Source organism: Panicum hallii, chromosome 1 (genome assembly GCF_002211085.1).
Source record: "Panicum hallii strain FIL2 chromosome 1, PHallii_v3.1, whole genome shotgun sequence".
In the NCBI taxonomy this organism is placed as follows: Eukaryota; Viridiplantae; Streptophyta; class Magnoliopsida; order Poales; family Poaceae; genus Panicum; species Panicum hallii.
This window is the reverse complement of record NC_038042.1, coordinates 17,697,691-17,714,390: the sequence shown is the minus strand read 5'-3', so window position 1 is coordinate 17,714,390 and position 16,700 is coordinate 17,697,691.

The following is a 16,700-nucleotide window of genomic DNA, read 5'->3' as shown; positions in this document are numbered from 1 at the left end:
AAGGACCGTGATATCGCCTAGAGGGGGGTGAATAGGCGCACCTACAAATTTTCACTCCAAAGCAACAGAGAAAATCCACTTCCTACCAACCCTGGAACTTACAGGTTAGTGAATCCAGAACTTCCTGATTTGAGCAGGGCAGTAGATGAACTTGGAACTCACGGGTTTTACAAACCAGAACTTTCGGGTTCACACAGAGCAGAGTGAACAAAATAAATTTAGAGCGAGTAAATTCAAACCCCTGAATGCAGAGTATGCTTAGTGAAGTTTCTAAAACAGGTCCACACAGTTCCTGCATACAGAAACACTACCAGCTAAGTAGATCAACCAATTTCACAAATACCACAAATAGTGCAATGAGAAGCAAAAAGGTGAGGGACACGAAGATTGGTTCTACCGAAGTTCGGATTCACTGCTTGCTATCAAAGCTGCTACTAAAGCACAGTGAATCCTATGCTCCGTTGAGGAACTCTTTAGGATTGAGTCTATTCCACCTCACTTCCACCGAGTCGAGTCCTCTTCCAACCACTTCCCCAATTCACTAAGCTTACTTCTTCCCTTGCGGAGGCGAAGCGCAACCTGCACAAACTTCCCACAATAGCCCACACAATTGGGTGCTCACCAGATAACACCTAGCCATCTAGGAGCCAAAGCTCCAAGAGTAACAAATGCAAAACACACAATTTCAGCCAATCTCAAGTGCTCAAGGCTTGCTGTGCTCTCTAGTGCTCTCAAGCTTTCACTCTCTCAAACCGAACTCAAAAATATTACAAAGAATCACATAATCTCACAAAGAGAGGTTGGGGAGAGCTCAACAAGGCTACCAAACTTTCTTAGGATGACCAGCAAGCAGCAGAAAAATACCTGGAACAGCAGCCCACCAAGGAGGGATCTCAAGGGCATAAATAGTTGGGTCCAAAGAAACTAGCCGTTATGTGACAGTTATAACCTGGAACTTCCGGATTCCTATACCGGGAACTTTCGAGTTTTCAAACCAACTAGCCGTTAGTGCCACATATGCAAAACCTGAAGCTTCCGGGTTGCCCTTATTAGTTCTAACCAGCGTGCGTTTGAGGATTTTGTGTCTCTCTCAACTCACTTGGGTTATTCGAGCACTGAGACTTAACCAAAACACAATATGATGCATCCCTCTTGATAGTACGCCACACCTATACTCAAGATCAAGGATAGATTACATTTCAACCACTTGAGTTTCTTAAAAGTGTACTATGTTGTGCCTTGATCATTCTCAATCTGAGGAGTGCATCCAAATTGGTTTCTATAACTTGAGCACACCTTCTTGAGCTAGTGACTTGAACCATTACCTTTGAATGAAATCCTCATCTAGTTCAAATCACCATCTTCACAATAAGATTCTAGAAATATTGATACCTGCTAATATGAACACCGTACAAGACCAAGATTCTTCAAGTTGAATCCAAAGAAAGTTTCTTCACCCTAGTGTTGGTGCCTCAGCACAAAACTTCACCCTAGTGTTGGTGCCTCAGCACAAAACAATTGCGCGTCGCCAAGCTTAGTCCCTCAAAACACTATCCCGAATTCCAACTCTTCATCCTTGCATCACATAGAGTTCCATATAGGTTTGTATCATAATTAAATCATCAATGAAATCCATTCTTCATAATTCTTTGCAACTTTTATATTCTATTGATAGATTGTCTATTTCTTCACACGAATTTTCCTTCTAGTGCTATGACTTTTTGTCGGTATTTTTACCTTCGGCCTACCTAGGGATACCCTAAGGTAGGTGATTATTTGGTGAGGGATCACCGGATCTAAAACTTGAAGGTGAACGCAAGGATACAAGATACAAATTTAGACAGGTTCGGGCCGCTAAAGTAGCATAATACCCTACATCCTATTTTGGGGTGTTGTATATTGCGCCCTGCGCTTGAGTGTTGAGTTGCCTGTTGGCTGCTCTCTGTTGGTTCTCTGCCTTTCTAGGTATCCCTGCCCTCCTTTATATATCCCAGAGGATGGGGTTCCTACTAGGATTACAAGGTAGTAGTTCTAGTAGGATTACAAGATATGAGTCCTAATAGGATTACAGTAGAATCCTAGTAGGAATCAGACTTCTTTTTCCTCACGGATAGCTTCCTTATGGTACCCAGGGGATCTATCCCTGACAAGCTCCCGAGCTCTTCATAGCTGAGTACTGCAGGCATTTCAAGTACTTCTGAAGTAGTCTTCGGCTTCTTCTGAAACTGCATCTTGAAGGTCCTCTTCGAGTACTTCCTTGGTTGCATCGAGGCTATGAGGTGCTCATGCCCCGAATAGCTTCAAGCCTTCTTTTGTATGGGGTGCGATGGAAAATCGCACTCCATATGGAGTAACCCTCGAGCCTTAGGTTGAATCGAAGAATCGAGCTGAGGGTCAAATTAGTCTTGAATCTTCCTTACTTACCTTTCGAATATATTCGAAAAATAAATAGTCGATGACACGTATCCTGCAGCCCCCGAGCCTTGAATCCAAAACCCTTATGTTCGAAAAAAGGATCCAAGAATCATGGCATTGGTGTTACTCTGAAATCTTGAGAAAAACTCTTCGCCTTCTGCACAGTGAAATTGAGCCTCCCGCTGGTTTATTTAACCGCGCGGTGACTTAGGGTTTCTTCTGCACTCTCAGTCTTCATATGAGTCGTCTTCGAGTAGTTTTGCAGCATCTAGCCCCCGAGCTTACGAGCCAGGAGAGCCGAAGGAGCCATGTCGAGTAGTGTGCATCGCCCAGCCCCCGAGCCTGGGAACTAGCGGAACTGTGATGGCACGCCATGCTGCCTCGAGGGTTGTTACCGAAGCTTGATCTGAAAAAAGACAATGCATACATTATGTAGCATAATGCAAAGAAACCGAGTAGTACTCGGTAATAATATGAAGACACCAAAATTTATTCGGTGTAAAAATTGCTGTGATGAGCTCTTTTTTAGGCCATTTTGTGGCAGAAACAACCTGAATTATACCGGCTCAAGCACGCGAGTCCACTCCAGAGAGCTTCAACGTACTTCAAAAGGTATAATCCCTTGGTCTGTCGGGTAGCGTCCCGATAAACCACCGATACAGGATCAAATAAGGTTACCTCACACGAAGGTGAGTCCAGAGATAGAGTCACCATCATATTTTACATCACAGGAAATTATTTTACAAAAGTTTCCACCCGTAGTACAAAGTTCCACACTTAGCAAAGTTATTACAAAGTTTGCAGAAACGGCAAAGGTTCAAACTAGGAGTCATTATTACATACTAGTTTTAAAGTTCAAACAGTGGAAATTCAAAGTACGATAACTATACACGTCGCCAGTAAGGACGTCATGCTAAGCCATGGCATAACATCACTCATTATGATCAGGGTTGGCCGGAGACGGGTCCCACTCCACGGACCAACCATCAGGCAAAGCATAAGGCCAAGGCACGGGGTAAGTAGGGTCTTCAGAGATATTACCTGAAATAAACACATATAGCAAGACTGAGTACTCTAATACTCAGCAAGGCTTACCCGGAGATTTGGGTATACTTATCCCATAACTAGAATATGAAGGCTTTAATGAGGAGGTAAGTTTTGTTTCAGCCGAAAAGCAACAAAGAGTACATCCTTACTTTCATATTTTAGCTTTCAGATTCTAGTTTCTTTAACCATTCTAAGTAAGCACCTTTAACTACTCAAGCAAGGTAGAGTCTTTTAAACATACACCAGTATTTCTCATCAACAACATTACTCTTGTTACTCTATGTGGCAAAAGAGTTAAGCAGTCTCAATCTTCGTGAGAAACGGACGATTCGGAATCAAATTTTAACCCTTGCAAGGTAAACCTAACTCACACGTTTGGAACACCAACAGGTCGTTCCGAAGCAACCATTTGCCTTTCATTCCGGGTCATGGAACAAAGCCACCACAAGCGACTGCTGGACCGTACGCACATCCAATGTGCAGGACATACGTCTGTAGCGCGACTACATGACCGTATTCCTGTCTGCTTTGCAGAACGTACTCCCACAGTCGGTGCGTGTAAACATAAAATAAAAGTCGAGTGGTGGGAGACGAGTCCACTTGCCGGGCCGATTGGTTACTAGGCTTACCGCTTACCATATTTCGCGGCATGTGGCTAGTACTTTCAAACGCTTAACTGCCACTACCACACACTGCGACCTTAACCAAATTCATCAACACAGACAGGGTATTCTTTCTGTCCAAGATGCTACTTATAACCCCATCCGTCATCCTTATAGTGATTGCAAAATTGTAATCAATCAATTCCTATATCGTGCGAGTGACCGGAAATCACTCGACTTCTACCGGTCCTATTAGCATAGCACTAGTCAGACTCAGTTTCTAACATTCGGTACATTGGTTCCTAGGGAGATGCATCTACGGTTTCCAGACAACTCCTAAGAACTTAATGCACAAGTATATAAATATATATAGAAGTAAATTGCAGTATAAATAAGATACTGGGTTTATGTCCGGGGCTTGCCTTCACTGGCGGGGCTGGGGTCAGAAATGTTAATAATTTCTTCCAAACTCGGGTTCGGGGTTTCGATTGATTCTCCGACGATGTTCCCAGCGTCGTTAGAGACTTCTCTTTCGGATTCCGGAAAGATCTGATAATCACCGTCAGCAAGAAACGTCGAGTCTACATGTGATGAAAAAGATGCAATTAAGAAAATGCGTAGATTGTCATTCTACTTCACGACAAAATTACAAGCCAAGAACATAACATCATATAATAGCAAACAACACAATTGCCCCTTACTGGGCAGTCATTTATCGAGTATTAAATAAATTACTGAGTTACATTAAGTAACAGGGTCATCTACCCCAAACATTTAGCTAACTACAAGAAGTAACATGGTTGACTACTAAACTAATTACACTTAACATTTTTATTTAATTAACTAGCTAATCACCTTGAAAAACTCTAAGTTATTATTTAATATAGATCTACTAATCAAGTTTTATTTATTTTAGCTATTTTACACCTAATCATAGGTTGAAATTTTGTAGTTATGCTACACTACTTAGGAACAGCATCTTAGAATATTTTCATAATTTTCCAGGAATAAAAGCTAGTATAAAGAATTATCTTTAGAAACAAACCAAAAATTCATAACTTGGGGTTTGATCTTGTATTAATCCTAATATTTTTACCATGGATTACACATCCAAAAAGGAGGTTATGGTAAAAATTTCAAATACAAACATCAACAGAAACACCCCTAATTAAAAATTTAAGCATTTCATCAACATATAACAAAACGTACTCAAAATCTAAGAAAATGAACAGTAAAGTACTCGAACTTTCTACACAGAGCTATACATATCACATACAATCTAAGTTCCAAATTTCAGCTATAACACATGCGTACAACATGAGATACAAATAAAACACTTATTTTCTAGTATTTAATCTACAACAGAAATTATACATATATAGCTCAAGTTCATTACACAAAAGTAGTCGAATTTAGCTCAAGGATGCCAACAAAACTGGTTTGGAATTTTTCTGAATTTTCTACAGTTTTCTATGAATTTTTGAAGTTCACAGCTTTTAAATTGGGGGGGCTCTGGAATTTTACAGGGACACCCTTAACATTTTTGAAATCCTTGCACTTATACCCTTGGCTCATCGGAGAAGAAGGGCAGAGGGGGTGCCGGCCAAATTCCGGCGAGGGGACGATGAGGGGTCGGAGGAGAAGTGGTCAGCGAGCACCAGGAGGTCAAGGCGCACCTGTCAGAGGTCTTGGAAAAAGAAAGGGATGGCCGGAAGGGGCGTCTCCACGGCGGCCGAGACGGCGGCGGAAGGGTGCTCATCGGCGATGGGATTCCCGGTGAGGAGGAGGACCAAGCTTGGGCTGGAGAGCTGCAGCAGGGCAAGGGGAAGCTAATGGGGTAGTCAAATTGGACAGAGGAGGGGTGGAGGTAGGGGTTCGATGGCGGACAGGAGCTTACCGGTGGAAGGAGAATGGCGGCGAGGTAGCTCCGGTGGAGGTCCGGCCACGGAGAATGGTTCGGGAGCTTTAGTGGAGCAAGGGGAAACTTCCTAAGTGTTGTGGTGGTGCGGGGAGGATTGGAGGGGGTTGCCCACGGCGAACAGAAGGGCGCCGGAGATGGAGGGGATGGCGGCGGTGATGCTCGGGGTTCCGGGCAATCAGAGAGCAGGAACAGGAATGGAATGGGAAGAGAGGGAAGTAGTGCTGCTCTTGAACCAGAAGAGATGAGGCGAGAGGGCGTGCACGGGCAATGCCACGGCGACGGCGAGGTGGTGGTGGCAGAGCTGCGGGTCGGCGTGGCGCGCGCGCGAGAGGGCCAGGGAGGAGGAGCTAGAGCGGCGCTCGGGTTGGGGTCGACGCGTGGGGTGGCTAGGAGCTGGAGGTGGCGCCGGGGAGCGACCGAGGCGCAGCACATGGCCGGGGAAATGGTGCTGACACCGGCAGCAGGGGTGCAGCGGCGGAGCAGAGGAGTTGCCAGAGGAGGAAGAAGAGAGGAGGAGGTCTGAGGGACTTGGCTGAAAATTGCAAAAACCTCAGGGACTTCACTGTAAATAGAAAATTTCCCACTGATCCAAAGCCCTAATGAGAAAATAGTTAAAACAGAAGTTGTAGAACTTTTCAAGACCTATAACTTTTCTTTAGGGCTCAAGTTCAGAAACCAAAAGCACACTGAATTATTTTACCATTTTGCACTCAAAATAAACTTTACGTAAAACTTGTCCTAGTAAAGTAATTTTTATGAACTCTTGGGCTTATCTGCAAGCATTTAAGGCTGGTCATGATGACACTCACCTTTTTCACTTTGACCCTTAGTAATTTTTTGAAAGTTACTTTATACTCCAACTAAGTTACATAAAAGGACTTGTATTTTCATAAATTTACACAATTACCCTTATTTTCACAACTTTGCTAGATTTCCACACAAATTAATTCACACCAAACATTATTTCTATTGGTTTGATCTATTTGACACTTAGGGTGTCACAACCTTCCCCCCCAAAAGGAATCTCATCTCGAGATTACAGGAATGAGGTGATATGAGTATAGATACCTAAGAATTCTTGAGAAAGTCTGGGAAGTTCTTCTGAAGATAGTCTTCGGTTTCCCAGGTAGCTTCTTCTTCTGTATGGTGATTCCACTGGATCTTAAACATTTTAATCATTACTCTTCTAGTACTTCTTTCCTTGGTATCTAAGATTCTGATTGGAAGTTCTTTATAGGAAAGATCGGGCTCGATGTCGATACTTTTTGTATCAATGATTTCGGTAAGAACACGAATACATTTCTTCAGTTGGGATACATGGAAGACATTATGAATGGCTGCTAGCTGAGGAGGAAGTTGAAGTCGATAGGCTATGGGTCCACAAATTTCGAGGATTTCAAAAGGACCAACGTAGCGAGGAGCGAGTTTGCCTTTGATACCAAATCGTTGAACGCCTTGAGTAGGAGATACTCGCAGGTATACAAAATCGCCTACTTCAAACTGTATTGGTTTCCTCCTTTTATCTGCGTAGCTCTTTTGTCTTGATTGAGCTGCTTTAAGATTATTCCGAATGATCTTTACCTTTTCTTCTGCTTCATTAACTAGATCCGGTCCAAAGACTTCGCGTTCACCAGTCTGAGACCAATTCAGAGGAGTTCTGCATTGGCGACCATATAAGGCTTCAAAAGGAGCCATTTTGATACTTGACTGATAGCTGTTATTATAGGAAAATTCTGCCAAAGCTAAGCATTTGTCCCAATGCTTGTCGTATTGGATTACACAAGCCCGAAGCATATCTTCTAGAATTTGGTTGATCCTTTCTGTCTGCCCATCTGTCTGCGGATGATATGCGGAGCTCCGGATTAACTTGGTTCCAAGAGTTTGTTGAAACTGTTCCTAGAAATGAGCAACAAACTGTGCTCCACGATCAGAGATGATCGTTTTAGGTATCCCATGGAGACGAACGATTTGGTCTAGATATATTTCCGCATACTTCCTAGCAGTGTAAGTGGTATGTACTGGAAGAAAATGAGCGGTCTTGGTTAACCTATCCACAATCACCCAAATAGAATCATGCCTTTGAGAAGTATTGGGTAAACCTATGATAAAGTCCATACTGATATCCTCCCATTTCCAAGAAGGAATAGACAAAGGCTGTAGTGTACCAGAAGTCCTTAAATGACTGGCCTTAACTCTTTGGCAAACATCACACTCAGAAACGTATTTTGCTATTTCTCTTCTCATACGAGTCCACCAAAAATTCCGTTTCAAATCTTGGTACATTTTTGTACTACCAGGGTGCATAGCAAATTTAGATAGATGAGCTTCATCCATTATTTGCTTCCGAAGCTGATGGTTCTTGGGTACAACTATACATTTCTTAAACCATAGAATTCCTTCAGAATCTTCTTGGAAACATTTATACTTTTCTTCTCCTTGGGCTAATTGTTGTTTGATCATTTGAACTCCCTTATCGTGTTGTTGTGCCGTCACAATACTATCCTAGAGTATAGGCTTAACTGCTAGATGGTTCAGACTGCCTTGAGGAACGATTTCCAGATTAAGCTTCCTCATTTCCCAGCAAAGGGTGTCGTTGAAAACTTCTACTGATAAACAATGACAATGTGACTTGCGGCTAAGTGCATCCGCAACCACATTGGCTATGTCTAGATGGTAGTGTACTTCAAGATCATAATCCTTTATAAGTTCCAACCAACGTCTCTACCTCATATTCAAGTCTGCTTGCGTAAAGATGTAATTTAGACTCTTATGATCTGTGTAAATATTGCACTTAGTACCCATAAGATGATGTCTCCAAAGTTTAAGTGCATGTATTATGGCTGCAAGCTCAAGGTCATGAGTAGGATAATTCTGCTCATGCGTCCGAAGTGCTCTAGAGGCATATGCAATCACTCGATTATCTTGCATAAGTACACATCCAAGTCCGGTGCCTCATGCATCACAGTAGACATCAAAAGGTTTGGATGTGTCTGGTTGAGCCAAAACTGGAGCAGTGGTAAGATGTGCTCTTAAAGTGTGGAAAGCTTCGTCACAATTCTCATTCCAGGAGAATTTAACCCCTTTCTTCAACAGTTCTGTCATGGGCTTGGCTATTCGAGAGAAATCTGGAACAAAATGACGGTAATAACCAGCAAGACCGAGAAAACTGCGGATTTGATGGACCGAAGTAGGGGGTTTCCAATCCATCACTTCTTGAACCTTACTCGGATCGACAGATATACCGTCCTTAGAGATGGTATGACCCAAGAATTTGACGGTACCTAGCCAGAATTCGCATTTAGAGAATTTGGCATACAGACGGTGATCTCGGAGATGTTGAAGAACAGCATGAAGATGTTTAACATGATCTTCAAGAGTTTTGGAATAGATCAGAATATCATCGATAAAAACCACGACGAATTTATCAAGTTCTGGCATGAAGACAGAGTTCATGAGATACATGAAATATGCAGGTGCATTAGTAAGACCAAAGGACATAACCAGATATTCATAGAGTCCATATCTGGTGGACAAGGCAGTTTTCAAAATATCACTTGGTCTAATCTTTATTTGATGATACCCGGAGCGAAGATCAATCTTAGAAAATACCTTGGCTCCGGCTAACTGATCGAACAGAATATCAATGCGAGGAAGAGGATACTTATTCTTAATAGTAACCGCATTGAGGGGACGATAATCAACACATAACCTAAGACTGTTATCCTTTTTCTTAACAAACAAGGCAGGGCATCCCCAAGGTGAAGCACTTGGGCGAATATAACCCTTATCCAGGAGTTCTTGAAGCTGAAGTTTTAATTCGGCCAGTTCATTGGGTGGCATACGATAAGGTCTCTTAGAAATGGGGGCCGTGCCAGGTTGTAACTCTATGACAAACTCAACATCTCTATCTGGTGACATTCCGAGTAACTCGTCTGGAAAAACATCTGGGTATTCACATACAACATGAATATCCTCTAGCTTAATTCCGGCTGTAGCATACACACAAGAACTGATATATTCCTGTGATGGAAGATGAAGGATGGTATGTCCATATTCTGGAGAATTTATTTCCACCTCTCAAGAAAAGATATCTAAAGATACTCGATGTCTGGTCATCCAATCCATGCCTAGGAGAATATCCATCCCTTCTAGATTTAATGCAATTAAGGCTGTCCTTATTAAAGTGCTACCCATCTGGATTGGTACATCTCTACAGATTTGATTTGATGCAATTCTACCTCCTGGGGTTGTTATCATATAGGTTCCATTTGTGGGGTAGAAATCCAAACCTATTTTGGTCCCAAACCTTATACCGATAAAACTATGGGTTGCACCAGAATCAAAAAGTATAATAGTAGGGTAATGGTGTAGAGTAAATATACCCGTCATCACTAGTGCACCTTCTGGAAGTTCCGATAGAGTGGTGAAATTCACCCTTCCTTGACGGACTTGCATAACCTACCTCTTGCCTTTATTCTTGGAGTTGGAGTTGGAAGCCTGTCTAGGGAATGTCCTCTTGGGTTGGGGGCAGTCTTTAACAAAATGTGCCGGACTAACGATGTTGAAACATCGATTGATGTTATTCCCTTGATTAAACTGCGGAGGGTTCGGCCTTGGACCAACTGGTCGTTGCTGCTGCTGCGGTTGAGGTACTGATGACCTGTTGAATCGGGGCTGCTGAGGCGGCCTAGCTACCCATCTGCCTGCGGGAGCATTTCTAGGTGGGGCTCGGGAAGCCGGGTTTTGAACTAACCGATACCTCGAAGGTTGTGCATTCGAGGGTCCAGTAGACACTTTCTGCCTCTTCTCAACATGATGTGCTGAGATACAGTCCTCTTGGGTAATGGCCATATTGACCAATTCGTTGAAATTGTCGGACCTGACCAGATTTAAGCGCTCTTTCAGCTTGGTGTTTAGTCCACGAAGGAATCGATCTCTTTTCTTGGTGTCCGTATCAGCATGATAGCCCGCATACTGGCACAGGTGATTGAAAGCCTGTGCGTATTGCAGTACAGTGCGGTTTCCTTGAGTAAGCGCTAAAAATTCATTGAGCTTTCGCTCAATGAGTCCTTCCGGGATATGATGTGCTCTAAAGGCGGTCTTAAATTCTTCCCAATTAACGACATATCCATCTGGTTGCATGGCATGGTAGTTGTCCCACCAAAGGCGAGCATTTCCACGGAGCTGTTGGGCTGCGAATAGAGTTTTGTTTGCTTCAGAGCACGGAACCGGGAGTAATGCAAACTTGGACTCGATTGTATGGAGTCATGCATCTGCATCCAAGGGTTCTTCAGTCTTATGAAAGAGTGGGGGTTGTGTACTGAAGAAATCCTGATAACCAGCCGAGGGATACTCTTCACGTCCACGTTGAGGAGAACGAAACTGATGTTGCTGGGCCTGCACCAGCATATTCAGGAGTTCGGTCTGAGGGGCCATCACTTCCGCTAGATTTGGTGGTGGCGGAGGTGGTTGTTGTGAACCAGTAGCTTGATCCGGTCTGAATCCCTCTGGGGTTCCGCGCGTAGCACCAACCATCTGAAATATAGAAGTCATCCATAAGCATTTACCCATACTTGCTTCTAATTTCAGAAATCATATAGTACCAATATAGCTTTATTGAACAATGCAAGGTAATAAATCCAAGTCACAAGTGTTAACCATCCAAACAGCAACTCAGATTTACATAACCAACTAAAACTTGTCCCATATTACATCACATGGTTCCAAACCAAACCATACATAGGTTTGCCACATATTCTACAACAAGTGGCTCGCAAGTCATCTAACTACTCACTCCATTACCACACTATCTACATCTAGGATGCCGTCAACTCAAACAAGACTAGAAGTCATCAAGGTTGCCCACAGATGACTGACTACTGGAAGAGGAATGATGAGGACTGAGCATAGGATCTCCATGCTCAGAGTCTATCTCAGAAACTCCTTCGACCTCTTCAGGGTCTTCTTCTTCTTCTTCACTCTCAAACTCATCTACAACAGGCTGAACTGGTTGCTCATGAAGCATGTTGATATGGTCAATGGCTTGGCCAAGGTTAAGGTTTAGCTCATGAACTTGCTCTTGAAGAAAGTCAATGACAGTATCGCGCTGGGTAATGAGAGTATCGCTCTCAACAATTTGTTCCTCTCATGCTGAATGGTTTCTTCCCGCTGAGTAATAACCTCTTCCCTAGCAGTGACAGTGGCTTGAAGCTCCTCAATCTGTATATTCTGCCGGCCAACTTGATTACCATACCTTTGGGCTATGTTGGTCAAGCGATAAATACCATGCTGTTGAAATGTCTGGTAACGATACTGTGCATTCATAAATCTGACTGAGGTGCGTAAAGTCTCTCCAGCTAGAGTTCCCAGTAAGTGGTCACAGTATGTCAATCTGAAAGTCCATTCTGGGTCATGAGAATCCATGGCAGGAAATAAACCGATAGGATATCCTGCAACTTCCTCAGGATGCTGATCGCAAAAGATGTGAATAGCTTCTATAGCTGCTGCTTCAAAAGTATCGGCAAGGCGATGACCAATCACATTTACTTCAATCGGCTGCCACAGAGATAAGGTAGGATGTGGAGGAACAGTCATTTTCACCCTACAACGGGGAACACCTTCTTCTTCATACTCTACTCCATCATAAGGTGGAGGCTCGGTGTAGCCAAACACCTGGAGAGATTCCCACAAAAGACGAGGAAAACCCTCCCAATGCAAAGCATTGGTATGAGTGTGTCCTGCGGAATCCCAAAAGAACCTTGGAAGCTCGGCCATCTGAAACAAGGATTCAAATGGTGAGATTACAAGTTTTCAACCATACACCTTGAGAAGGTTGTAGATACAAATGTGGGTTAGATTGATAGATTGATTGGAAAACTGCTATCCTTACAGGGTAAAAGAAACGAGATGACCTACCCTGATAACAACAAAAATCTGAAGATCGAAAGATGGTTCTAGATCTTGAGAATGAAATGATAAGGTAGAAACTTTAACCTCGGAACTATCCAATTACCCCTTTCAAACTATACTGGTTACTAACATACCCTCTAGATGTCATTGAAACAACAAGCCATGCCATTCATACAATCAAATCAAGGAATATGCATGCACGTGCTATACGTCCTCACAACTCAAAATAATTGCCAAATATGTTTGGACTTACGTAATTAGTTTCGGTGGCACAAAATATCCGTCTCTCCCTATAATAACTAATCGAATATGCTTATTCGTCTTAACCTATTTAACCGGGGTTAGCGTACCTGCAGAAAACCACAATATATATGAACCTTTCATGCCAGCACTCATGAAAGCGTCCTCAAACATTACTGTTTACTATAGAAACAGCATCTGTACAATTACCGCCGTACAGACGACGTTAACATACGTTATCGAAACAACGTATTCACAAGATACCGCAAAATGCGGGGGCATTGCTGTTCATAACCTGCTACTGACCATATACTCCCAATATCATCAACCTAAGTTGATATATTGGCAGCATCTCAAGTAGGCCACTGCTTGAGAAATAGCGTTCGGTTCGCATCACTGACGGGAAGGCTAACTCCCCAGTTAGCTGAGGATCCTTACCTTCTTACCTTACCATCGAAGATGTCGTTACAGAATATAAAGTTGGATTGTGCATGAATTTAAGTTTTGATAGAAAAGTAATGCTGGTAGTTAGGGTTATATATACATATTATAGCCACCTCTATTTCCCTCATAAACATTACCCTAGGCTTTACGTACTAAGCACAATCCTTAACGAATCCAACACAACTTTGCCAAACATTTTGTTGGTCAAATTTTTATACTGAAAGCATTTTTAAAGTAAAATGTATCTCCAGGATAACCTTATAGCTCTGATACCAGCTGTGGCAGAACCAACCTAAATTATACCAGCTCAAGCACGCGAGTCCACTCCAGAGAGCTTCAACATACTTCAAACGGTATAATCCCTTGGTCTGTCGGGTAGCGTCCCGATAAACCACCGATACAGGATCAAATAAGGTTATCTCACACGAAGGTGAGTCAAGAGATACAGTCACCATCATATTTTACATCATAGGAAATTATTTTACAAAAGTTTCCACCCGCAGTACAAAGTTCCACACTTAGCAAAGTTATTACAAAGTTTGCAGAAACGGCAAAGGTTCAAACTAGGAGTCATTATTACATACTAGTTTTAAAGTTCAAACAGCGGAAATTCAAAGTACGATAACTATACACGTCACCAGTAAGGACGTCATGCTAAGCCATGGCATAACATCACTCGTTATGATCAGGGTTGGCCGGAGACGGGTCCCACTCCACGGACCAACCATCAGGCAAAGCATAAGGCCAAGGCATGGGGTAAGTAGGGTCTTCAGAGATATTACCTGAAATAAACACATATAGCAAGACTGAGTACTCTAATACTCAGCAAGGCTTACCCGGAAATTTGGGTATACTTATCCCATAACTAGACTATGAAGGCTTTAATGAGGAGGTAAGTTTTGTTTCAACCGAAAAGCAACAAAGAGTACGTCCTTACTTTCATATTTTAGCTTTCAGATTCTAGTTTCTTTAACCATTCTAAGTAAGCACCTTTAACTACTCAAGCAAGGTAGAGTCTTTTAAACATACACCAGTATTTCTCATCAACAACATTACTCTTGTTACTCTATATGGCAAAAGAGTTAAGCAGTCTCAATCTTCGTGAGAAACGGACGATTCGGAATCGAATTTTAACCCTTGCAAGGTAAACCTAACTCACACATTTGGAACACCAACAGGTCGTTCCGAAGCAACCGTTTGCCTTTCATTCCGGGTCATGGAACAAAGCCACCACGAGCGACAGCTGGACCGTACGCACATCCAATGTGTAGGACATACGTCTGTAGCGCGACTACATGACCGTATTTCTGTCTGCTTTGCAGAATGTACTCCCACAGTCGGTGCGTGTAAACATAAAATAAAAGTCGAGTGGTGGGGGACGAGTCCACTTGCCGGGCCGATTGGTTACTAGGCTTACCACTTACCATATTTCGCGGCATGTGGCTAGTACTTTCAAACGCTTAACTGCCACTACCACACACTGCGACCTTAACCAAATTCATCAACACAGACGGGGTATTCTTTCTGTCCAAGATGCTACTTATAACCCCGTCCATCATCCTTATAGTGATTGCAGAATTGTAATCAATCAATTCCTATATCGCGCGAGTGATAGGAAATCACTCGACTTGTACCGGTCCTATTAGCATAGCACTAGTCGGACTCAGTTTCTAACATTCAGTACATTGGTTCCTAGGGAGATGCATCTACGGTTTCTAGACAACTCCTAAGAACTTAATGCACAAGTATATAAATATATATAGAGGTAAATTGCAGTGTAAATAAGATACTGGGTTTATGTCCGGGGCTTGCCTTCACTGGCGGGGCTGGGGTCAGAAATGTTAATAATTTCTTCCGAACTCAGGTTTGGGGCTTCGATTGATTCTCCGACGATGTTCCCAGCGTCCTTAGAGACTTCTCTTTCGGATTCCGGAAAGATCTGATAATCACCGTCGGCAAGAAACGTCGAGTCTACATGTGATGAAAAAGATGCAATTAAGAAAATGCGTAGATTGTCATTCTACTTCACGACAAAATTACAAGCCAAGAACATAACATCATATAATAACAAACAACACAATTGCCCCTTACTGGGCAGTCATTTATCGAGTATTAAATAAATTACTGAGTTACATTAAGTAACAGGGTCATCTACCCCAAACATTTAGCTAACTACAAGAAGTAACATGGTTGACTACTAAACTAATTACACTTAACATTTTTATTTAATTAACTAGCTAATCACCTTGAAAAACCCTAAGTTATTATTTAATATAGATCTACTAATCAAGTTTTATTTATTTTAGCTATTTTACACCTAATCATAGGTTAAAATTTTGTAGTTATGCTACACTACTTAGGAACAACATCTTAGAATATTTTCATAATTTTCCAGGAATAAAAGCTAGTATAAAGAATTATCTTTAGAAACAAACCAAAAATTCATAACTTGGGGTATGACCTTTTATTAATCCTAATATTTTTACCATGGATTACACATCCAAAAAAGAGGTTATGGTAAAAATTTCAAATACAAACATCAACAGAAACACCCCTAATTAAAAATTTAAGCATTTCATCAACATATAACAAAAACTACTCGAAATCTATGAAAATGAACAGTAAAGTACTCGAACTTTCTACACAGAGCTATACATAGCACATACAATCTAATTTCCAAATTTCAGCTATAACACATGCCTACAACATGAGATACAAATAAAACACTTATTTTCTAGTATTTAATCTACAACAGAAATTATACATATATAGCTCAAGTTCATTACACAAAAGTAGTTGAATTTAGCTCAAGGATGCCAACAAAACTAGTTTGGCATTTTTCTGAACTTTCTACAATTTTCTATGAATTTTTGAAGTTCACAGCTTTTGAATTGGGGGGGGCTCTGGAATTTTACAGGGACACCCTTAACATTTTTGAAATCCTTGCACTTATACCCTTGGCTCATCGGGGAAGAAGGGCAGAGGGGGTGCCGGCCAAATTCCGGCGAGGGGACGACGAGGGGTCGGAGGAGAAGTGGTCAGCGAGCACCAGGAGGTCAAGGCGCACCTGTCAGAGGTCTTGGAAAAAGAAAGGGATGGCCGGAAGGGGCGTCTCCACGGCG